The 22,394-nt window shown below is 38.0% G+C and overlaps 1 long non-coding RNA gene across 2 annotated transcripts in view; it reads left to right on the plus strand.

Annotated features, from left to right (window-relative positions):
- Window positions 1-22,394, plus strand: part of LOC130256854 (uncharacterized) — an 84,278-nt gene that overhangs the window by 16,159 nt on the left and 45,725 nt on the right. For both annotated transcript variants that reach the window (XR_008841196.1, XR_008841197.1), the window contains exon 2: window positions 8,854-8,912. This is a non-coding gene — a long non-coding RNA (uncharacterized LOC130256854). The remainder of the gene's footprint in view (window positions 1-8,853; window positions 8,913-22,394) is intronic.

A 22,394-nucleotide genomic window follows, 5' to 3' on the forward strand; every position in this document is an offset into this window, starting at 1 on the left:
AAAAATGAGAACTTGCCTGAGTTTGTTCTGGAGCACTCTTGCTAATGTTCATGTGGTAACTTTTGCATAATATGTTATGTAAGAGAGATTATGGTAAACGAGATTATGTTGCCTGTTTTTGAGGTTTGAGGATTGTGAACCTATTGCAAGCAACTACACAAGACTTAATGTAAGCTGTGTCCTATGAAAAGACCAAGGCACCACTGGAATCTAAGGTGTGAAAACCATTAGTGAACTGTAGCAGCATTTCATTTCCTCCAGTATAATCTGCACAGTCATCTCGATATTACAGGGTAAACCTTGGTACAGCACTTGCAGAGCATTGTCACACTGTCACTTATTTAAAATAGACCATTCCTGAGCAACTGGAATGTATTATTAGTGTGTGGGAACTCCTGCCCTAGGCTTGCAGTGCAGGGGGAAACCCTCTGTTGTTTTCTTGTGGTTCTGTGGCCCTTTTAATGAAGGATATGCAATATTCTGATGTGCTGTGTACACAGCAGTTCTGTGGAGATTTTGTGGTCTGGTGGTTCAGGAGTCTTGGCTGTGGGTAGTTGTTTATCAGCCACTTGGTGGTTGCAGTGCAGAAAAGACTGCAGAGCTTCTGGAAAGTGAAGGGCATTTCTTGTTGGAAGATTGATGGACCACCCTCTTCATAACTGCCCTGGTTTTAACCAAGAAGGTCTTACCTGTCATTGAAATAATGAAATTACTTGAGCAGCTCCACTCAAGGACTCCCCCAAATCATTTGTTTTTGTTGCTGTCTGTGTGAGCTGTGTAAGCTGGAGCTGTTCTGTGTTGAGAGAGGATTAACCTGCAGAAGTTTCTGCTGCTGTTTGTAAATGATCTCCATGCTCAGGAGCCTGGCTGAAGCCTCAGCCTGCAGAACTGACTTTGCTGAGCTCAGTAGAAACAGGAGCTGAATTCCCAGCTGTATTTCCCCACTCTCTGTGGAAGTTCCCAATTAGATCAGTCATGTCCTGCCAGCCTTCTGAGATCTGTCAAGATTGCAGCTTGAACTGTTTAATTTTTCTTGCTGTCATGCGATGCATCATTGTGAGTTAGCTCAATAGCCTAATCTAATGCTGGCTGCAATGAAGCTGGGAATGTATCCATCAATACTTATTGCAGGAAGCAAAGAAAAATGAAATATTTTTTTGACAACCTCTGTCCATTTCATTATCTCCTCTTTAATCACAAAACTGTCTCATAAAGTTTTCATACTTTCTTAAACTTTGTAGCCTGTCTGCTTTCATATACATCAGGATGATGCCAGCATCTCTCTCTCCTCTCCCAAACAAGGTTCCATCCATACATTAGGTTAATCTGTTGCATTCCTGCAGTAGAAGAAATTCTTTCCTGATGTGTTCAGGCACCTCTGGATTTAGGAGCAAAAATTTAAGGGATTAGAAGACTTCAAACTTGATGTTTTATTGCCTTGCTTTTTTTTTTTTTTTTTTTTTCTTTGATAGTTTTGCTTTAGGATATTGGCAATGCAAGCAAGATTGAGAAGCTTTAGTATTGCCATTCTTTAGCATCAGTCAGTCTTACCAGACCCTGACAGGGTGTGCTCTGTCCCAGGCCAGACAGAGCTGCAGTTCCTGGATTATGATCATGGTCAAAGTGGAATTTCCTCACTGAACTCTGTGATATTTCCCCACTTATATTAAGGCTACTTTCTCTTTCTGCACAAAGGTGTGTCTGTGTGCAATCTCTGTCAGTATACATGCCCTTTCCACCATTTTTAGAGCAATACAAGGGAGATTAAACTATTTTTCCGTAAAACACTCAATTTTCTAGGGTGATAATAGTTTTCTTTTAATGTTTCAGACATTAAGAGAGAAACAAATAGGTAAGAAAAATAATGAAAGAATAGAGAAGATAAATACACACAGCTAGGCATGAATTTTTCTCCACACTTTTTGGGACAGAACTGGATGAGTTTTAAATAACTGCCCTTATTTACTGCAGCAGTGTTGGTTTAGATGCTCTGTTCTGCATCTGTTCCATGGAAATGAAATGTCAGGACACAGCTTTGTCCTTTCTCACATTCAAACACCTCTAGGGATGCATGGATGGAGGAGGGAGCATCCAGAGCTTGTGACATGCAGTTGTGACCTCGCAGTTCTTTGCTGCTTTAGAGGGGTGCAGCGAGCTGTTCTCCAAATCAGGCCACTTTTCCTTGCTCTTGTGCAAAGCTAGAGCTTGGCTCTCTCATTTTTGCTTTTCAGGAAGCTTAATGCTTTTGGGCTGTCTCCAGCCCAATTCTGATAATAGGCTCTATAAGGGAACTTCTGTGCAATGATTCTTTCAGCAAAGAAATTGCATGTAGCAAAAGTGGAACTGACCAAGAGAAAGGTAAGGTTGAAGGAAGCATTTACACTTTTTAAAGAGCTAGTCAGAGTAGATGAAGGCCACTTGAACACACATTAACTATTTAAAATAAAATTACAAAGCTGCACTTTTTTTCCCTGCAAAAATCCTCTAGAATTTTGTACATTGACTAATGAACACTTCTTTTAAAATCTTTTTCCTGTGACAGGTATTTACGTTTGAGGCTTGGCTTGTAATTGTGCAAGAAATGAAAGTTGTTTGTTTTAGTTGACCTTCCTGACTTTAAAAGAAATGTAAATACTTGCAGACCATTGCATTTTGTTTTATTCTGAAAATATTTTAAGGTAATGCACCCTGTTTTCATACTTTGGGAAGTATTTTTCTGGTGGGCCTGCTTCTTTCAGAGGCTGGCAGTGTAATGATGACAGAGATTTAAAATAGATACCCCCTTTGAAGCTTGTGTCAGATTATTGAAGTGTGTGGAAAGGAGTTCTCTGACCCATTGCAAAAATAATTCTTTTGCCAACACAGAGCATAATGCATTCTGATGACACTAATAATTGCAGTATTTCCAGAGTAATTACCCTGGCAGTTCATTTTCATATTGTTGGAATTCATATTCGCCTGTTCTGTTTAATTGAAAACTGCATTCTTTGATCTGTGCATGTGTGGAAATGCTCATTGGGTTTACCTTGACAGCTAATGTGTATTTACTTTGCAGGTAAGCAAACATTTGGGTGTCTTACAGGAAAATGCATTTTTATCTCACTTGTGTCTCATACTACATCCTGTGCAGCTGCATTTTCCCAAGGGACAGCCAGCCCATGTAGGGGTGGGTACTGGATGCTCAGGTTTATCCAACATGTCAGGTTTCAGTGTTTTGAATTGTGCCAGAAACCAGTTTGTAGTCAGATTTTGGCCTCTGCCCTCAGATTAATTTGCAGATATTGCCTCTCTTTAGTTACACGTTACCTGTTTGTACCAGCTGAGGTTCTTCCAGAGAAAAAGGAAATGAGTTTGAGTTTTTGCCACTCCTCACTCTGAGCTATGATGAAACTTGCTCTTTCTTTTGGCAAGGAGATGCTTGAACTTTTTGTATGTAACTGAAAGCACCTGGTTATGAAGTTATGTTATATTATGTTATGAAATCACCTGGTTCTTTAGGCTGAAGAGGGAAGGACATCTCTGGACAGGATGAAGAGTAAAGATAATGTGGTACTGCTTTGACACAGAATGGGAAGGCAGATTTGGGAGTAGAAATAAATAATAAAATAAAACTGACATCAAAGTTCAGATGGTGATGTCTGTGTGGGTGTGATTTTCCTGTGTTAAAGTCAAGCTTGTAAGTTGAAACTAAAATAAACACAGCTTTCCCTTTAATGGACTTGGGCATTCTAGAAAGTCTTTTTAATAGAGTTCATATTGTATTTTGAGGTTAAATTACCCCAATAAAAATAATTCCTCTGTGTGCTTTCTGGATATGAAGTTTAATCAGACTGTCTTGGAAAGAAGCCTGGGACTAATATGAGCATTTTCTTGATGTGATGTCTGCACATTTTCACAAGATGAGTAAAGGTCATTCCCCTGTTGGATGAGAAAGAACTTTATAAAGCATGTTGGCAACACTAGATTTTTCTGCATTTTCTTTACAATGGTGATGTAATCAAGGTTAAATTTAAATTCACAGCTAAAGTAGTATCTAGAAGATAAAACAGTATCTAAATTAGCAGTTACTCTTTTTCAGTGATTGTAAGTCAAAATTGGGCTGGTTGTGGAAGAATTCTTAGTGGAAATCAGTGTGGAAATCAATGTTATCATCTGACCTCAGTTTTTCCCAATTTTTTTAATCTTCTAAAAGCTTTCTGCTTTACAGCTCTGATAATGATATAATGGAGTGAAGGTTTCCTTGTATGAGCAGATCTGGGGACTGGAGTGAAACTGCAGCTTGTGCATCCAGTAGGTGGTGACTGGATAGGAGCTTATTTTGGTTATTACCAAGCTTGGGTGGCTTGAGCACCATCTTTACAGAGTGTAAATATTTTAAAGGCAGTGTTTTTTACAGCAGGGCATTCTGGGGGCTTCTGTGTGTTCAGGATAAAAGTGCACGCGACCTTGGTTTAGTAAAAGTACAAGAACAAATTCCATTGAATAGAAGCACATCTGAGAAGTTAAACAAAAAAATTCTTTTCTGCAGATTAAGCCTGGTGCCTTTCTCCTCCCTTTTAAACATTTAAACACACTCTTTACATGATGCTTAAGCTTTTAAGTCAAAGTTATGAGGTGCTTTAGCCAGGCTTGAGCCTGAGAACAAGACCCAAACCAGGACAATAACAAAATGACACAAAGATTGACTTCACCGTGCTTGCTGGATGAAGTGAAAACTGCTGAAATATAATTCCTATATCCTGGGATTTCACTGCCTGCTGGAACTAATCTCATTAACTTAAAACCACCTGAGGCTTAAGAGACATATACACTGCTGTGAGAAATTATATTTATCTCATCCTAGGGGGAAATCCTTTCCCTCCCCTGGCTTACCTTACTTTTGACTTTGTCATTCTTGAATTACCAGGTCATTCCTCCCCCATGGGAAAGTCGTCGTAGCTCACAGCCATGCAATTACTGTATCTGAAGTTCACTGCTGTATGAATGCTGAGATCACTGTTCCAGGGTTTTCTTCTTAAATAATTTCCTAGAGAAAACAAAGTCTGGAAAAATAATAGGTTAGCAGTTTACTTAAATAAAGTTCCTCCAGAGCTACAGGAAAGGATTCCAGAACTAAAAACACAGCATAAGGCAAACAGTATACTGAAAGAATTAAGGTATTTATTGCCTTTGTGAACAAAACACTGAGTTTTCTTTAACCATTAAAGTTTAAGAGATTGATGTCCTCTGATAAGTGGTAATTGGATGCAGAAATTTCCAATGAGAGCTTGCAGTTCGAAATCCCATGAGAGTTCTGGAGTCGAGTGGTTGATGGCTGCATTCCCATTTGGATTGAGACTAGATCCCAAATCTGCATTCAGCATTAAACCCAGCCAGGAGAAATACTCTGTTTGACATGGGAGGATTTTGGATAAGGCTTTTACTGATAATCTTGTTGGACTTTGCAGCAAGGCAAAATGACCTTGTTTCAATGTGTGTCTACTTCTGAAAGAAATGAATAGATCAATTTTGGGTTATCCATTAATCAGCTCAAATAGAAAATTATATTAAGAAAAGAAAGTAATGTAAAGACAGAGTGAGCTCTGAAAGCCAAATCTGAAGGCCTGTTCTCTGAGATGGAGTGCAGAAAGTTTATGCACCACTTTATGCAGTGGAAGCTTTCGTGGTGAGCCTGTTTGTGTTGTGGAAGTTACTGTCAGTGAAATGGAGGTGCCAGCTTCTGTGACTAAGAGAAATGACCATTGAGCCAAACTGCGTGTCATTTTTATTAAATCCCAGCTCAGAAGGTGATTTGTGGATTTGAATGATGGGTCTGTCAAAAGTTCACTGTTTACAGTGGTTTACTGGCCCTAAGTGACCATTTCCCAACCTGCCATTTAAATTGTTCTGTGTTGATAGTGTGTGTAAGGACAACAGTAGATGCAGCTGCAATTGCAGACCAATTACAGTAATTAAAAATGATGATACAGCCTCTGTTTCTTTCATCTGCATGGGATGAAAGGGACCTGGTCTGTTGATAGGAATGCTCCATTAATCCTCTGTTAATGCCCCATATTTAAGGGCCTACAATGAAGTGTGCATGATATTGAAATAGTGAAGTGCATTAATGTCTCTGGATTAGGAGTCCATATAATTATGCTGCTAATTATGTGTTGTTGTGATCTTGTCTAAATGTAAGTGAATTTGGTCAAGTGTTTTTGTTTAATTTTGTCAAGTAATAAATAAATCAGTGAAGTTACAAATGGCTGCTGCTATTGTGTTGTTAAGAGTAGAGTCTGCAGGGGTGAATGGTTGCTGAACTCTAGTGTACATTCCCTTTTCAGTCCTGCATAAATGAGTACAGCATATTCCAGTTTATTTAGTGATGGACAGGCTGTTAGTTCTTAAAATAGCTAAGGAGTAGGCACCTGACACCTTGAATGATTTATGTGTTTTCTTTGTAAGCTTGTTTCTGTTTTGTAACCTTTAAAATGTGGGTTTTATGAGCGATATCATTAAAATTTATACTCCCTCTAGTATGTGATGTTAGTCATTATTGCTCTGCTGTGCCTCCAGATCACCTGTCTGAATTATAAAGCAACCTTCCTTGGAGCTAAATAATATTTTTTTTTTTTCCAAATGCGTGCTGACTTTATTATTTTTCATTGGTACTCCCGTACCAGAGCAGAGGCCAGAATCTGGCCTTTCCTGCTTTCCATGCAAGTGGGAAAGGTTCCTGGGAGTAACTGTATATTTTTAAGAATGAAATATGAGGGGTCATTTAACTTAAGAGATCTGATATCAATCAGAAGAAACTTCCAGAGCATTTGTTTTGAAGTGTACACTATTTTTTCTTCTTTGTTAACTGAGATTGAGATGCTCAGGAGGTGATGTAATGTTGTGCTGGGCTTTGCTACACTAATTTTAAAGAGTTTCAGCAAAGAATGAATCTCAGAGGAAAAAAATGCTGATACTGAATCACAGTCCTTGATTTCATCAGTTGAGACTCTTAAAGATCTTATACACCAGGAAAGATTTTGTAAAAGGTTTGAAAGTTACACATTTAGTCCACATCCTCAAATTGAAGGTGCCAAAAGGATTTCTTCTGGAAATCTCCACAATACTTTCAAAAAGTTCTGGGTGTTTTCTTGAACAAATTAATCCAACAAAAATGGAAGTTTTGCTGAGATGTGGGTTACTGCCCTGGTTCTCTGAAGTTAGTCAAGCAAACTGCTCTGTAATTCATGAAGATCACCCATCTGTCTCTTCTTTCAAGGAATAAATACTTTATTCAGTTGTGGTATAGAGTAATAATTGTGAACTTCCCAAACATGACTTACTAGCCAGCTTTCATCCAGAGGTGAGATGGAATTGTTTTCTGATCAGTATGACTGCAGATGTGTTAGTTTTTTCAAATCAAGCCTGTTTGCCTAGAGTGAGATGGAGTCCAACCATTAACCCAGCACTTCCCAGTCCTCCACCAGCCCTTGTCCCAGTGCCAAATCTTGTATTATCTCTGGCCTGGGGATTCAGCCACTTCCCTGGGCACCCATGCCAGGTGTGACACACCTTTCAGTGAAGGAATTTATCCTAATAGCCAGTCTAAAACTTGCCCTGGCACAGCTTGTGGCAGCTTCCTCTTGTCCTTTTGCTTGTTAGTTGGGAGACCAACCCCAGCTTCCTTTCAGGTGGTTGTAGGGAGTGATCAGGTTATTTTTTTCCTGGCTGAACCTCTATAAGCTGCTCCTCAAAGGACTTTTTCTCTTGTGCCTTCATCAGCTGCATCTCTCTGAAGATGCTAGAGTGTGCAAAAGAGCTGGGATTCAGGCTCCTGTATGTTTTTTTTTTTTTTGTGTGTTTATGTTTTCCTTACAAAACCTTATCATTGTAATACAAATGATTTACTGATGTTAACAGAGGATAAAATACTAATTTCAGTGCAGCCTGAGGCTACCATGTTATATTCAGTGCTGTCATCTAGTTTCGTTGAAAGATATGTGATACAGCACTAGAAAATGAGTTTGAACAACAAAAAATGTGTTATTGCTGGAAAACATAAGAATGAATATGTCAGATAAGAGTTATGTCAGAACAAGTGCACTCAAGCACTGGATCCTCAAGCCAGTGGCCTTTTCCTGCAATAGGTGCTATCACATTGCTTGTTCTTACAGTCATTAGAATTCCTTGTCTGCTTCTGTTCCCAGAATGATTATTCTCTCAGTATTTGCAAGGCAAGTTCATGTTACAGATTTCCTAATTTATTTTTGTAATAAAGAAAATGTGAGCATCAGAGGTTCCTGCACTGGACACTTCCAGCAGCATAATTCTAGAGCTGGAAGGAAAGCTGAGTTTGCACTCCTAGTATCAGCTGGGGTCTGTTTCAAGATTCTTGTGCTCACCACACACACTGAACTAGACTTTGATTAAGGTAATGCTATCAGGTTGAAGTTTAATTTGCTCCATGCTACTTACACGTATTTTCAGTTGTGAGTGGACTCCATACATAAGTGTCAGTGAGATGGTGAAGGAGGTGGAAAGAAGAGCTGTGATGGTGATTAGAGGAGGCTGAGTTGAGTTTTTCGTGGGATTAATGCTTTCCAAATTGAAGGGTAGAGGATTGAAAGTGAAGGGCACACTCCTTGTTGTGGGAAAGTGGTGGAGTGATCCTAATGCAGAATCTCATTAAAGCAACTGTCAGGATTCCTCTATTTTGCCATCACCTCCCCTATTCTATAAGAGGCAACTGTCGTTTGGAGTGAGCATACTGCCAAAGAGGCATTTACAAATAAATGAAAAATGTCACAATTGATTTTGCTCATTTCAGAGGACTCCGTGTCAGCTTTGTCACAAACCCTTTGTTATTCTCTCTTTCAGGTCTCTTGTCTGAACTTTGGAAACAACTTTGGTTCTTGGATCCCTTCTGTTGACCCGGGGTAAGCTCCCTGGATTATGACTTTTTATTAACATTTGTGCAACAGTTAAATAACATTGACTTTTCAGTGCCTGTGAAGGATGAAATGCTATAAGTTCTTACCAATTACCTTATGAGTGTGTATAAAAGCTGCATAATACAATCCACGCTTGAAAATACCACTAAAAACCAGATTTATTTTGTAGTTTCTCCTATAGAAGTATTTTCACATTATGGTAATTACTTTGCAAAATGTTGTGTGCCATGGTAGTAGCCACATAAAATATGAATTGCTATGTTTTATTTGTTTCTAAAGAATATGTACTTCTAAGGTTGATAGTGTTCTTTTCTTCCATATATATAATTTCTCTCTTTCTGTATGTTTGATGGTTATAGTGCATTTTCCTGCTCATGAGTAGATCAAAAGGTTGTTTTTCTTACCTATTTGCTGGCTGGATAAGTAAACTTGATGTATGTGCAATATCAGTCTACCCCTTTTAATGCAAAAGTGTTACCATAAGATTGGATGTCTGTTGAAATGTCATTATAAGAAATAGTTGAGATGGTTTAGATATGAAGTATCTAAACTACAATTCCATCTAACAAAAGTGGCTTAGCAATCAAAAATACAGTGCTTTACTAAAATTGCTGTGAAAAAACTTCATTAACACCCAGAAAAATACCTGTGATCCTTTAAATAGGAGTTGAAGATTTCTGAAGACAGACCTAGTGCTACCCTTAAGAGTAATTTTTGTCCTTGCTGCATTTTCTGTGATGTCCAGGAAGTGTAACCTGCAAATAGTAATAGAACAAGAGATTACCACTTCCCACTAACTTCAACAAATAAACTCACACCATATAGAAAGAATTGGTTTGTGATGGTTTTGTATTTCTAAAGGTTCTTCAACAACAGTTTACATGTATTTTGCAATCTGGCAAACAGTGAAACATCCCTCTTTCAATGAATGTTTTTTATAGCATATGAAAAAAACCCTGCTGCATTTCATCACTATTGCTATTAACAGATTTTTAAAAACAAGGGAACTGAAGAAAATCACATTGCTGTCACTTTTGTTCTCTCCAAACTCCTGAGAAGTTTAGGAAAGCAAGAACAATTTATGATGTCACCTGCCCTATGTGCAGGTTTTGCTTCTTTTCCTCTTTCACCTGGGATTTTAATGTGGCTTGATGAGCTCTCCTTTAGCACTGCAGAAATCTGCTTGCATTGCTGTATGGATATTTGTCAGCTGTTCAGGCATTTGGAATGCATTATATTTCATAACTGATTTTTGCTGTTCTGATATACCTTTTGCTTAATTAGAATGAAATGTCTTGAATTTGTTCTAGAAGAAAATTTTCAATGAATATTTGAAATAGTTGTTGAATTTCCTGGAAGTTCAGACTTTTTATTTTTTTTTAACTAGAACTCAAAACTTGTTAACTAGAACTTTCAAAGAACACCCTTAATTTGTACTTTGGACAGTTTTGTTTACATGGTAGTACAAAGTTTGTGGCAAAGGTCTCTAGGGCAGTCTCTGATACTGTATTTTTAGTAGTGGGCTGCCCAACCTTGCTGTTCTATTTGTGTTAGAAGATTTAAAAAAAAAACCCTAAGATATGAATCTATAAAGACAGAAACTGAGTTCTGGCAGTGTGGAAGATGATGACACAGTCTCAAGGAATGAACCAGACAGTTCAAGGCTGTTATATTTGTGTAATTAATTAATATTACTGCAAAGAGAGATGGAAGGAAGGAAAACTAGGAGGAAAATAAAGAACTCATCATTATCTGGTCTATTCATTCCCCAAACTCCGCCCTCCCATTTGACTTGGTAAATTGTTTTGAGGTAAATCTAAATGGAAATCTGTAGCATTTCACATCTGAATGAGGCATGCACTTAGGAGTAAAGCAGTGCTGCAAAGGCCAACCCAGAACTCTCTCAAAATGCCTTGGAACACAAATGTTTCAATATGACTTGGCAGATTTGCAGAAGCTTAGACTTTCACTCACCACATTTTCACTCAGCTGCATTTGATCACATTTGATGTTACTGATGTTGATGTGTCCCAGCTTCTAAGAGCTGAGCATACTCTGATCCGTGGTTTTGCAGATGTAAATATCTGTGCCCCAGCTGCTGGCATATATGGGCATTAATTCCAAATATTAGTCTGAATCATGAGATTGCTCTTGGGTGCTGGGTGTTCCTACAGAAATGTCATGGCTGGCAGCATTGCCACGAGTTAGAAAATAATTTCAGTGGGAGATTGTCTAAGATCTCCACCCAGCAAATAGCAAAAACAGATTTATAAAATAAAGGAGAAACGTGTGAACACCACCCCTGCTTATTCAGTTCATTAAGGTTGGGAATGAGCCTAGGAAGAGCCAAAGGGATGCACAGAGCATTTGTTGCAATGAGAACCCTTCATGGAAGTGAGCCAAAGGCAGTCCTGTGCTGCTAATTCAGGTTTCCTGTAAGCTTATTTTCAGCCAGGAGGAAGTGCACTGAGAGCTCTATCTCTCTGCATCAGTTTCTGTTCTTAAACTGCAAGTGAAAATGTGAAATCTATTAAAATTTAATTTCAGCTGATGATGGCCCATTCCCCAGTGCCCCCTCAGTAATTAGACTTTGTGCATTCTGTGCAGTTGATCAGTTCCTGGACCCAGAATATTCTTTCACCCTATTTTCTTACACAGATCTCTCTTCCTTTTTAATTTAATAAAGGTGCTTTATTTCTAAGTCGTGGGGATGCTGGTCTCAATTCAGCAGGATGAATCACAGACCCTTCCCAGCACCCAATTTTTCATGGAATAAAACAACTTTTCTGTATATGGAGCAAAAAACAATTGATGAAGAGGGGAGGATGGGGGAAGTAAGGGATGATAACCTGGTCAAGTAGGGAAAGATAAGTTTTGGAGGAGCTACTATTCATGAGTTTGTCAGTTAAGTTATTACAATTTCACTTTTACAAAATCAACTTTAAAACCCTAAAGATCATTCCTAGTTGAAACCAGCCCAGTTGTTAGCACCTTCTCTGATTTGGACCGTGTTATTTCTTAAATTAAATTCCATATTATTCCATTGACTTTAGAGAGGTCACTCATGCAATAAACAAATCGTTCCTCACCTCTTTGTGTCTGAGGCTCTGCTCTGTTCTGCTGCCACCTTTTAGGTGTTACAAAACAAATATTATCAGACTGGTGTCCTCTGAAGTGTTTTGTGTTGTTGCTTTATAAATTGCAAGTGATGTAATAGAACTCAGAGGAGAAAGGACATGTGGAGAAGATGATGCTAAACAAACAATTTGCAGCTCCTCATTGCCATTGCTGAATGAGTTGGTTTTAGGTAATTTGCTATTCAAACAGGAATAATGAGGTTAAATGTGCCCTACTCATTTTCATTGTGGCACAATGGTCAAGCCTGAGCCACTTAATTTGAGGGGGTTGGACAGGGCAAAGAAAATTGCTAATCATGTGCTTAATTGATCATTCTCTCAGGATTGCCTCTAGCTGTAACGTGTTCAGCATGGTCTGAGATGAACCATCAGGAAATCACTGAGACCATACAGGAACATGCCATGGAACAGCTTCATGGTGAAATGCTGCAGTTGCTGCCAACTTAGCAGAGCAAAGGCAGTGCAACCAAAGTTTTTGGTCAAAACCTGACTTGTAATGCCTGTGGTGTGATTATCTTTGCACAGTCTATTTGGGGGGGCTGGGAGTGCCCTTGACTACATTTCTTGGGGTCATTATTTTAGTAAGAGTGCCTTGGGAATGTTTTCAGCACAGAAAAGCATTAGCAGAACCTAATGCATTTTGAGCTTTCTCTATGAAATTATAGTATTTGATTAAGCAACAAATAACGGTAATTACAGCTGGGGTTGGTGGTTTGGTTTTTTTTGGTTGGTTTTTTTTTTTTTTTACATTTCCTAGAGCAAAAGTGTTTGAAATCCTATTCAGAATTGGTTTCCAAGTTGATATGCCTGCATATAGATTGGAATTACTGTAAGAAAAATCAATGAATTGCCATTGTGTTAATAGTATTGGCTCTATTTGATAAGTGTGTCCTTGGGCATTTTTTCAGAATTATAGCTATAATTTATGAGTGCTGAATACAATTCCTGTGAGTCTTCTGTAGCTCTAGAAACAGGTTATTCAAACTTGTCACCAATAACAGTGGTCTCCAGGGGAGTGATGGTTTTGAACAATGTCTTCATATAAAGGAAACAAATACAGCCTTCCATCCCCCACCATCTGTTTTAGGAGCATTCCCTTATTTTCTACTGTTTTGGGGAAGAATTTGGCTTAATGTTCTTGAATTAAGTATAATAATTAAGATTTTTAACATTTGTAAAAGCTTGACTTGCATGCAGGAGGTAGATTGTGACGGCCTGACATGCTGTACTAAAATGATACATAAGTAGAGCAATGTTTTCATCAACAGAAATGTGTTCCTGTTCAAAGCTGATTCTCTCTGTAGGGTGCCATAAAGTAATTAGACCATAACATGATCCTTCAGTATTGCATTAATTCCTTAGAGGGATGAATTCATCTTTTCTGACTGCAGTAGTGCACGACTGGCCATGGAAATGCCACTGAACTATAAAATCATCTGTAAAACAAAGAACAGTTTTTCTAGAGTGGCAAGTTTATTTTACAAAACTCATAAAAGGCTCATGCTTTTAGTGATTGTTGCTTGTAGCAAACTGGAAGTGAAAGTATTTATCTTAAAATTAAAAATCGACACGGAATGCTGTAAAGAAATTGCCTTAAAGAAAACTGCATGTAAAATATTTGTTTTCTGTGAGAACTGAAGACTATTGGAAGGTCTGTTCCAACACAAGGAGAATCTCTTGTTACAGATGAGTTTTTGCAGCTGTTGTAAACTAATCCAGCAATGCCTGCATACTGTAAATTTAAAGGATGAGAATTTTGAGCAGTTTCCTTTTTCCCAGCAGTGGGTGGAGAGCTGGGTTTGTATAGTGAGACAGTGTTATAAATTAGCTTTGATTGGGCTTTTCTTGGACTGTTTGTTTACTGAGCAATGCTCTAGGCATGAGTTTGCAATGGAGGCTTGTGCTGGCTGGAAGGGACACTGACCATGCACTGCTCAGATGGGGCAAGACTGGAAATACTTAATGGGTTGGATCAGAAAGGATTCTGTGTGCAGCCCCTCCAAGCTGACATGTTGCCTTGCTTACAGCAGGAATTCCAAAACCCACAAGGACATTATTTTGTAATTTTTATATTATTCCCCTTTGAACATCTTTCTGATTGTGCTGTGAAGTGTGTTGCAATTGAGATGTTCTTTCCAGCCCACCAGACTTGTGTGTTCCAGTTTGTGCTCAGCATTAATCCTTTGTGTACTTATGTTTTCAGGTGCAGTGCTGGAAGTGGCCCTTGCAGCCATTCCCAAAATAAAGCCCTTTTCTTGAACCTTGAGGTCTAGTTTGCTATGGCAGAGGCTTTGGGAATGTGCAACAAAAATTCAGAAGTCTAATTAAAGAACACTGAATTTAAGTCCTGGCTTGACTGTTTCTCTCAGATCAATGGTTCTGTGATTTTGTGGAGGCTGCATGCCTTAGCACAAAGAAAGGCATGAGTGGTTCCATATGTGCAAATTAGAACTAATGACTCTCTTGTATGACACATGAAGGGAGCCTTTAGTTTCAAGCAAAGGGCATAATCACTATTTCTTGGTTGCTAGATATCCAATGTGCAAAGCCAGATTTTTAGTGGAGGTATAGATCATTATTTGTCAAATGGCTGTTGAAAAACAAAAGAAAATATGGAAGCTGAAATAGATGCTTCACACCCTGCTGTAGTTAAGGGCAGAGGTGCAATATTTGACATCCTCATGGTATTCTCAGTATACTTAATAATTCTTTAGGACTATGCTGTTCTAATTATAGCACATCTGAGTTCAAAAAGAGTGTTTCATGTAGCCTTAGGGCCTATGAAGGAGATAATCTTCTTGGGAGTTCTGACTTTTGTTTTAATGGAATCAAGCAGAAATACTAGGCTGGAGTGACATTTAAATGTGATCAGCAATACTCATCAGCAGTCAGGGAATCAAACTGTTCAGCTGTTTACCTGAGACTCCTTTACGTAACATATTGTCAATTGTAAGGGTTTTTTATATTTTCTTAGAATAAGGCTCTCCCTCTATGAATAAACCATCACTGTGCTGGTGATGTGGATGACAAGGCTCTGATGGATTTCAGCATTATGAATCTCACCTGCTGGAGGTTCAGTTTCTGTGCACAGATACAGAACTGCTCAAAGCAGAATGTTTCACCATCCTCGGATGAACACTTTGGATGCTCCAAGGCATCTCAGTGAGTTAGGGAAGAGAGCTCAACTCCACAGAGATAAATGTTTTATTCTCACAAAAAGCTGGAGCCAGAACGAAGAAATGGAAAACAATTTTTGATTAAAAAAATCATCCCAGCTCCCCTCCCCAAACAAAACACCTGCACGGGAAATAAATGATATTGTAATTAAAGTAACAGAGGTTTCATCTTCAATGAGGAGACTGTCCAGTAGTGAGGCTTACAGAAAATGGAACTGGCAAGCCTCAGCTTCCAGGCATTGTTTAGAGATAGAGGGGTTTGAAGGGCAGGTGCAGCTTTTTGGGAACCTTCTCTAAGGGTTATGTATTCCTGCTGTTTCCACCTTGGCTCCTCCAAGTCCACCTGAGCCCTCTCTAAAGATCAGCTATGCCTGGTGTCCTAGAACACTGCCCTGGGAGTCATTGACTTTGTCACTGCAGACCTGTTGGATTTGTTGTGAGTTCACTGAGCAATGTTTATTACAAGCTGTGTATTAGCTGTACAAGCTGTTATTTTTACAAAAAATGACTCTTTTTGATAACTATCCTTTATCCTAGATAGAACTACCACCGTTTAAGTCAACAGCTATATGGTGGCTATCATTCAGAAAAGGATAGATTGTGTTTTGGAAATATAATTTCATGAGTGCAGTTTCCCTCATGTGAAAGACAATTTTGTTGGTGAATCACTGTAGAACTTTTCCTTTAAGAGTAAGCTGACACTTCTCCACAATCCTTCATTTACAAATGTGTCAAAAAACCAAAATGTCCTGTATTTTTTCCCCCCCTTTACAGTGAAAGCAGTAAACATCTTCCATTCCTTTTTCGACTTCCTACATTTTATTTTTTAAATTTTCTGTGTCTGTGCGCACATCTTCATTTATCCATTGGTTGTCTTCCTCTTAATACACAGGAAAATCTGTCTTACATGTTGAAACACGAGTAGAAATAAAACAAAGGCTGGGGCAGAGCTGAAGCCTCTGACAGAGATGCAGCAGCTGACAGGGGATGTGGCACTTTGCATTTTAGTTATGAATAGTTTGGTGCTTCTGCAATGTTTGTAGGAATACATTTGCAATAAGAAGTGAGAGCACCTTATTTGATAGCTTTTATAGTGATATTAGTTCCTTCAACCCAACAGAAGCAGCCTGACATCTTTCTTTTTCCTGTTGTTTTTCATTTGGTTTTTTCCTATACTGAATGGATATATTCAGAATCAGCTGAAGCTTGACAAATGCAGCTGTGAAGACTTGTCTTCAAGCTATACTGCAGATTTTTCTCTTGCCTTTCTTTGCTCCAAGAAATACCTGTTCAACTGTTTTTATAGTATTTTTATGATAGGCATTTCAGATACCTGCTGCTGGATAAATAAAACTTCCTTCCTAGCTTCAGGAGGCAGGGATGTTTTTTCATTTGCTCCTCAGAATTTGTTGCAGTGCAGGATGCAGTTGGATGTCATAGTAAAGAAGATGGCCTGGCATGGAAATGAGAACATAATTAAAATTATTTTTACTTTTCTCAGGATTTGGAACAAAATGTTGCTTAAACCTTTTTCTTAGAGGCATTACACCTAACAAGCTCTCTTGAGAGAGATGGGGTAGAGCAGCAAAGCTATCAACAAAAATACAGAACGGCTGCGTTCCCTGGGGTTTGCTTAAATTTGAAAGTAGATAGGAACTGTGAAGAAATATAATGCAATCTGGTAAAGAAACTGCAGTATGACTCCAGTGGCCTCAGCCACAGTAATGTGCCAGTGTAAAGATCTCATATTAACCTGAAAAATAGGTAACAACATAAAACACTCTAAAGTTGCTTGGTTTACATTTGTCCTTGATGCATCATCTTCAATGTCTTGTGGTGTGGAGATCAATTTATGCTGTAAGTGCTGTGCAGTGGAAATCAGGTCTTTTTACCTGCTGTGGGAAATGCCCTGTGAGCCTTTTCTGGGCTGCCTGTGTTAGAGTTCAACGTGCTGAGTTCAGAATGACCACTGAGCTAAAACTGCAGTCAATTGGGGCTGTGTTCCTGCTCTTCATTTAATGGCAGGATGGGGTTTACTGAGTCACTGAAGCCACTTGTGGTGTGAGATTTTTCTGCCCTTGCCTCACAGTGAATGTACCTGATAGTCATAACAGTGGTGGTCTAGGATGTGAAGCAAAGTAAATAATTCTTGAGTGTTTCAAATGTTGGTTTGTTTTTGATAATCTGGAATTCTTGTCAATCTGTGCAATATTTGTTTTATTATAATCTGTTGTTATTTATGAATGCCTTCCATACAGAATCAGCAGTAATGGTTTTGCAGAGCTTCTCTTTTTACTTCTGAAATTCCATTGGAGAAGCAGCAATTCTTTTGTTTGTTGTTTTGAGGAGGACCTTGGTGCAGGGTTCATAGTGAAAAGCATGCTTTGTGCAAATCAATGCTTTCCAAGTCTGACATAGAATTTTTTTTTGAGAAATTCCATTGAGTTACAGTCTCCATTGTTCTCAATTCACATACACTTGAAAATCTGTATTCAGGTTATTGGTGTCTGACATATTGGGCAATTATGAGAACTGAAGCTTGCAAGAATAGATCTGCATTTTCCATAAGAGCCCTTGAAGTCTTGGAGCCTACAGTTCAATCTGAGCATAAAAATTCCTCCAGAAAACTGGTTGTGTTTTGTCGTTATTATTATTTTTATGGATTTATTGTAATTGGATTTTTTATTATTATTTTTTTTTTTAATTTTTTTTTAAAGTATTGAGCCATTTTCTCGTACCTTCCAATCTTGGTGGTATTTTCCTTGGAGAAGAAATGGTCTGGGGTGAAGGGGGTTACAGTACATCCCATTGACATTCTGGTCACATTGTTTTGTGTGTACATACCTGCAGCAGAGATCCTACTACAAACAATTCTGGCTTGTCAGAAAAGGTGTATCTACAACTTGGATTGAAATGTCTCTGTGTAAAAACCTCACCCAAAATGTAGGTTTAACCCTCATGTGAAAGGTGGGAAATGTGGATCAGATTTCATGTGGTGCCCTTTCATTCCTCCTCTAATGGAAAACTGGTGAATGAAGTTATTGTCTTGCTCCTTTATAAGGAAAACTGGTGCCTGAGTGAAGAAGAAACCATTACAAATCCTATAAATATGGAAGAGTTTATTGAGGAGGACATATTTTTATACAAAAGTGTATTTTCCATATTCCTGTAGGCAAAAAAATGTTTGTTTTGGTTTTTTTTCTTTACAGGTGATGATGTAATGGGATGATTAATTTAGGAAAGAAATATTCTGATTTCAGTATTGCATACTGAAACAATCAAGCTTTATATAGTGCATTGGTTTTGTGTGTAAGACTCCTGTGATTACCATGAATGTATTAAAATGTCATTAATGTCATTAGCGTGTTTAGTAACTACTCTTCTATGATCCTGTAGTTATAAGAGATAAAATTAGATGTGTTTGAAACTTACATTCTGAATTCTGAAATACTGTCTTTATTTGAAATAACTGTGTGTAAGCCTCATTTGATAATGTAATAAAATTCACAATTCTCATGTCTTAAAATATTAGGATCAGTAAAGTTTAATGTGTGTTTTTTTAAGGATTTTATTTCAGAACAATCCCCTTTGTTGGTGCAATATTGCATTAGTGAACTGTGCTGAACAGTTCAGTATGGACTTCCCTCTTGCACAGAGCTTAACTTGAGGATACAGCCAGAAGGTTGTTTTTTTTTTTTACTTTTTCTGTTGCTTTTCATTAGTATTAGAGGCATTTAATTGATATTACAGTTTGTGGTAGTCTGCATTACAATCAGGTTCATTTTTGATTTATTTCTAAATTTTGTTTGACTTGATTTTTTTCGTTTTATGTTTTGACTGAAGCTTGAAAAAATCATCTCAATAGAAGGTACATGGAAGATAGGAGTAGAAAAAGTGAAATTTTGTGTCAAAGCTCTTGTGGCTTTGAAGTTCAATAGGAGTGAACTGTAGAAGCAAGCTGTTACTAAACAGTATCTCCTGCATCCTAAATAATCACATTAAGGTGTCAGTTTTCGTCTTCCACAAAAACCCAGGTAGCAAATGTGCTGATGTTACTGCTCTGGGTGTTAATTAACCTGTGGTTCTAACACGAGGGGGGCTGCAGAGTTAATTTGAATGAAGCTGTTGCTTTATTTGGTGTTGTTTTCCAGTGACAGAACTCAGGGAGATTCCTGAGGGGTGTGTGAAGCTGGTGAGGTTATTCTGCAGAAAGGTGACCTGCTGGTCAGTGCCAGCCCAGGGTTTCCTGTGGCACTGGAGATGTGCACCCTTGGTTCTGCCAGCTGCACCTTCCTGGCTTTGCTCTGGCAGCTTCCTCTTTTTCTCACAATCAGCACATTCTTTTTTATTTTTATTTTTTCCACTACACTCTCATATCCCTCGTGTTTTTAATTAACATTTCAAAATCACTGCCTGTCCTTCATTCTGCATAATCTGTGCTTGTTTGCATTCCAGCAGCACACCTGTACTGCAAGTGCAACACCAATTAATACTCCTTTCAGTTGTTTAAAGTAAATAGTGTCCATGTATGGGCTTATTCTCAAATCATAATATATTCAGTACTTTTTATCTGACAGGCCTTGAGTTCTAAGAGCTGGATTTAGCAGAAGTTTCAAACTCTATTTAGGCTGAGTAAGCAGATATCTTTGTCTAATCAGTTAAACACACCATGCTTCTTCATAGCTCTCTACAGGAGTAAAGAATTAAAAAGTTAAGCAGTGAATAAATATCTCAAAATATATCTATTTTCCCTTGAAATGTGCTTCACCTAGGAAAATACTCTTAATCTGCAGTTTTCCTGTTTCCTCTTAGGTTTCCACATCATATGTGAATACAAATAAAAGCAGAGTTTAAATCACTGGAAATATTTTGTTGCCTTTTGCTTTCAGTTTTACTGTACTGCTTTTTTTTTTTTCTCTTGATCATCTAAAATAATTGCTGTAATGAAGTAAGGGGTAAGGTAAAGGCAAAGTATAGCCAAATACTTTAAAATGATAAAAGCTTTATGGCTTGAAATTTGCTTTTGAAGTTTTCAGAGCCATCTAATTTCCTCAGTAAAATGTCCCTGCAGTGTATAATCACCTTTATTAAAAAAGAAAAATCAGAACTATCTATCTATTCTGAGAAGGAGTAAAGTATGACTTAGACCAGGAATTCATGCAGAGAGTATCATATAGAAACATGTTGATAACATATGAAAAAGAGGAGCCCTTTTTTTGGCAGAAGACATCAGGTTAACAGCAGCAAAATAAAGGATATGTTTTCAGGTCAATTCTTTTGCCTGTTTATTCAGGACTTCCTTTGAATGTTAACTTTACTGTTCCAAGAAAGACTTTTGGTGATATGATGTCAGTATTGTCTTGGCTTCTTGCTCTCATGCTTGGTTAGATCATCTGTGACCATGAGGAAGAAGATGAGAATTCACAGAGATGTGGCTCTCCCTGAGAGCTGTGAAACAAGAAATTGTCCAAAGTTACTGTGCTGGAGGTTAATGAATAGAACCCTGTAAGTAATTCTCACTATAGGAGGGCAGTGTCACTTTGGTTCCAAAAACTGGTCGGTCTTTAAGCACCTTTGGTGTCCCAGCTCTGTGCTCATGTGATGTAAGCACAGTGTCTGGAGTTTTATTTCAGAGCATACAACTGATTTTGTAACTTCAGACAAACCCCAATCTCTGCACTTGGAATTTTACAAATGTATCAGTGATTTTTTTTTTTTTTCCCGTTTTAAAGAAAATAATTATTTCAGTATGTACTGTAACTGGTCTCTGAAAATTCACAGCCTCTCCTTTCAAGAAAACTCTTGACAACACTCTTGAAATTGCATCTTTGTTATCACTCAAAAGTGATGCATGAGATGCAATGTTATGTCTTGACAAGCTTAAGTACAAAATTATTGATCTCTGAGCTGCAGCAGGACTCCTGAGGATAATCTCCAGTATATATTTGGCATTGAGTAGTATTCAACACTTGTTGCTTCTGCTCCACATTATTGTTTCTTTGTGGATAATTTAGCCAGTTTCCAGAACTTCTTTGACAGTTGTATCTTGCTGAGTTTCCTTTTGCATGGAAGAAAATTTGGGGCCAGTTTTTGGCCTCAGAACTGACATGAAGTAATAATTGTCTTTTGAAATTGAGAGGATTTAGCAAATGCTTGAACTTTATCCTTAAGTTGGAAATTCAGCCTATGTACTAAGTGCATGGAATAAATGAGTTCACTGATTTTGTGAATCTGAAGGTCACAGCTATAGACAGAGAGATCCAAACCAGTAATTAACCAATTTATGATTTGCTGTTGGTTTGAATATTGAAATCAAGGTTGTATGTCACTGTGAGAGATGTGATCTAGCTCAGCCAGATGCATGTGGGCTCGATGCAGAAATTGCTGAGTTAAATTCTTTGGCCTGTGCAATGTAGAAGGTCAGTCTGGGTGGTCACAGTTGCCCTCTAAAAAGGCTGGTTGTCAGAAATGAAGAGGAATGCATGTGAAATAGCATGAGACAGGGCTTGTTAGAAATGAAATGTCAGTAGATAACGTGGGATAAACAGACAATTGTCAATTTATGCAATTAGAAAAACTGATGAAAGAATTGTTGGCTTCATGGAAGCATAATGTAACATTGGTTTATCTTATTGAACAAAAAAACCCAACCTTTTCTAACATTAGTTCTGTGAGATTTGCAGAACTGAGGGACTGTCTCTGTCCTTCCATACATATTTAATATGTAATATTTAATATACAATATTTAATATACAAAACAGGGCTCCATGTATACAGTTTTTGTTTGAGCTCCAGTCTGTTTAAATAGTCTGGTTGCTTGGGGAAGAGGAAAATTGATGGGATGGGAAAAGGAAGGTTGAGGATTCTGAAAACAGGCTCACAGAGCCTGAATGTGCCTGTGTGCACACTTGCACTTGGTTTGTTTTGTGCATTGCTGAGTGGAGTCAAGTCGCATAAAAGGAACCTTTTTTATATTGGCTGTTTCTTATTCAAAGAGTTTCAATTACCTGTGAATTCAGAACCTATATGGTAATCAGCCTTAGCTAAGGAAAACTTAATTAGGTCCTTAGCAGTATTAGTTACACAAAAAATTGCTGAAATCAAGAAAATTGTCAGTGTCTCAGTTGACTTGATCAGGAAGAAATAATTTCAAC

This window comes from Oenanthe melanoleuca, chromosome 9 (assembly GCF_029582105.1).
Source record: "Oenanthe melanoleuca isolate GR-GAL-2019-014 chromosome 9, OMel1.0, whole genome shotgun sequence".
Classification (NCBI taxonomy): Eukaryota; Metazoa; Chordata; class Aves; order Passeriformes; family Muscicapidae; genus Oenanthe; species Oenanthe melanoleuca.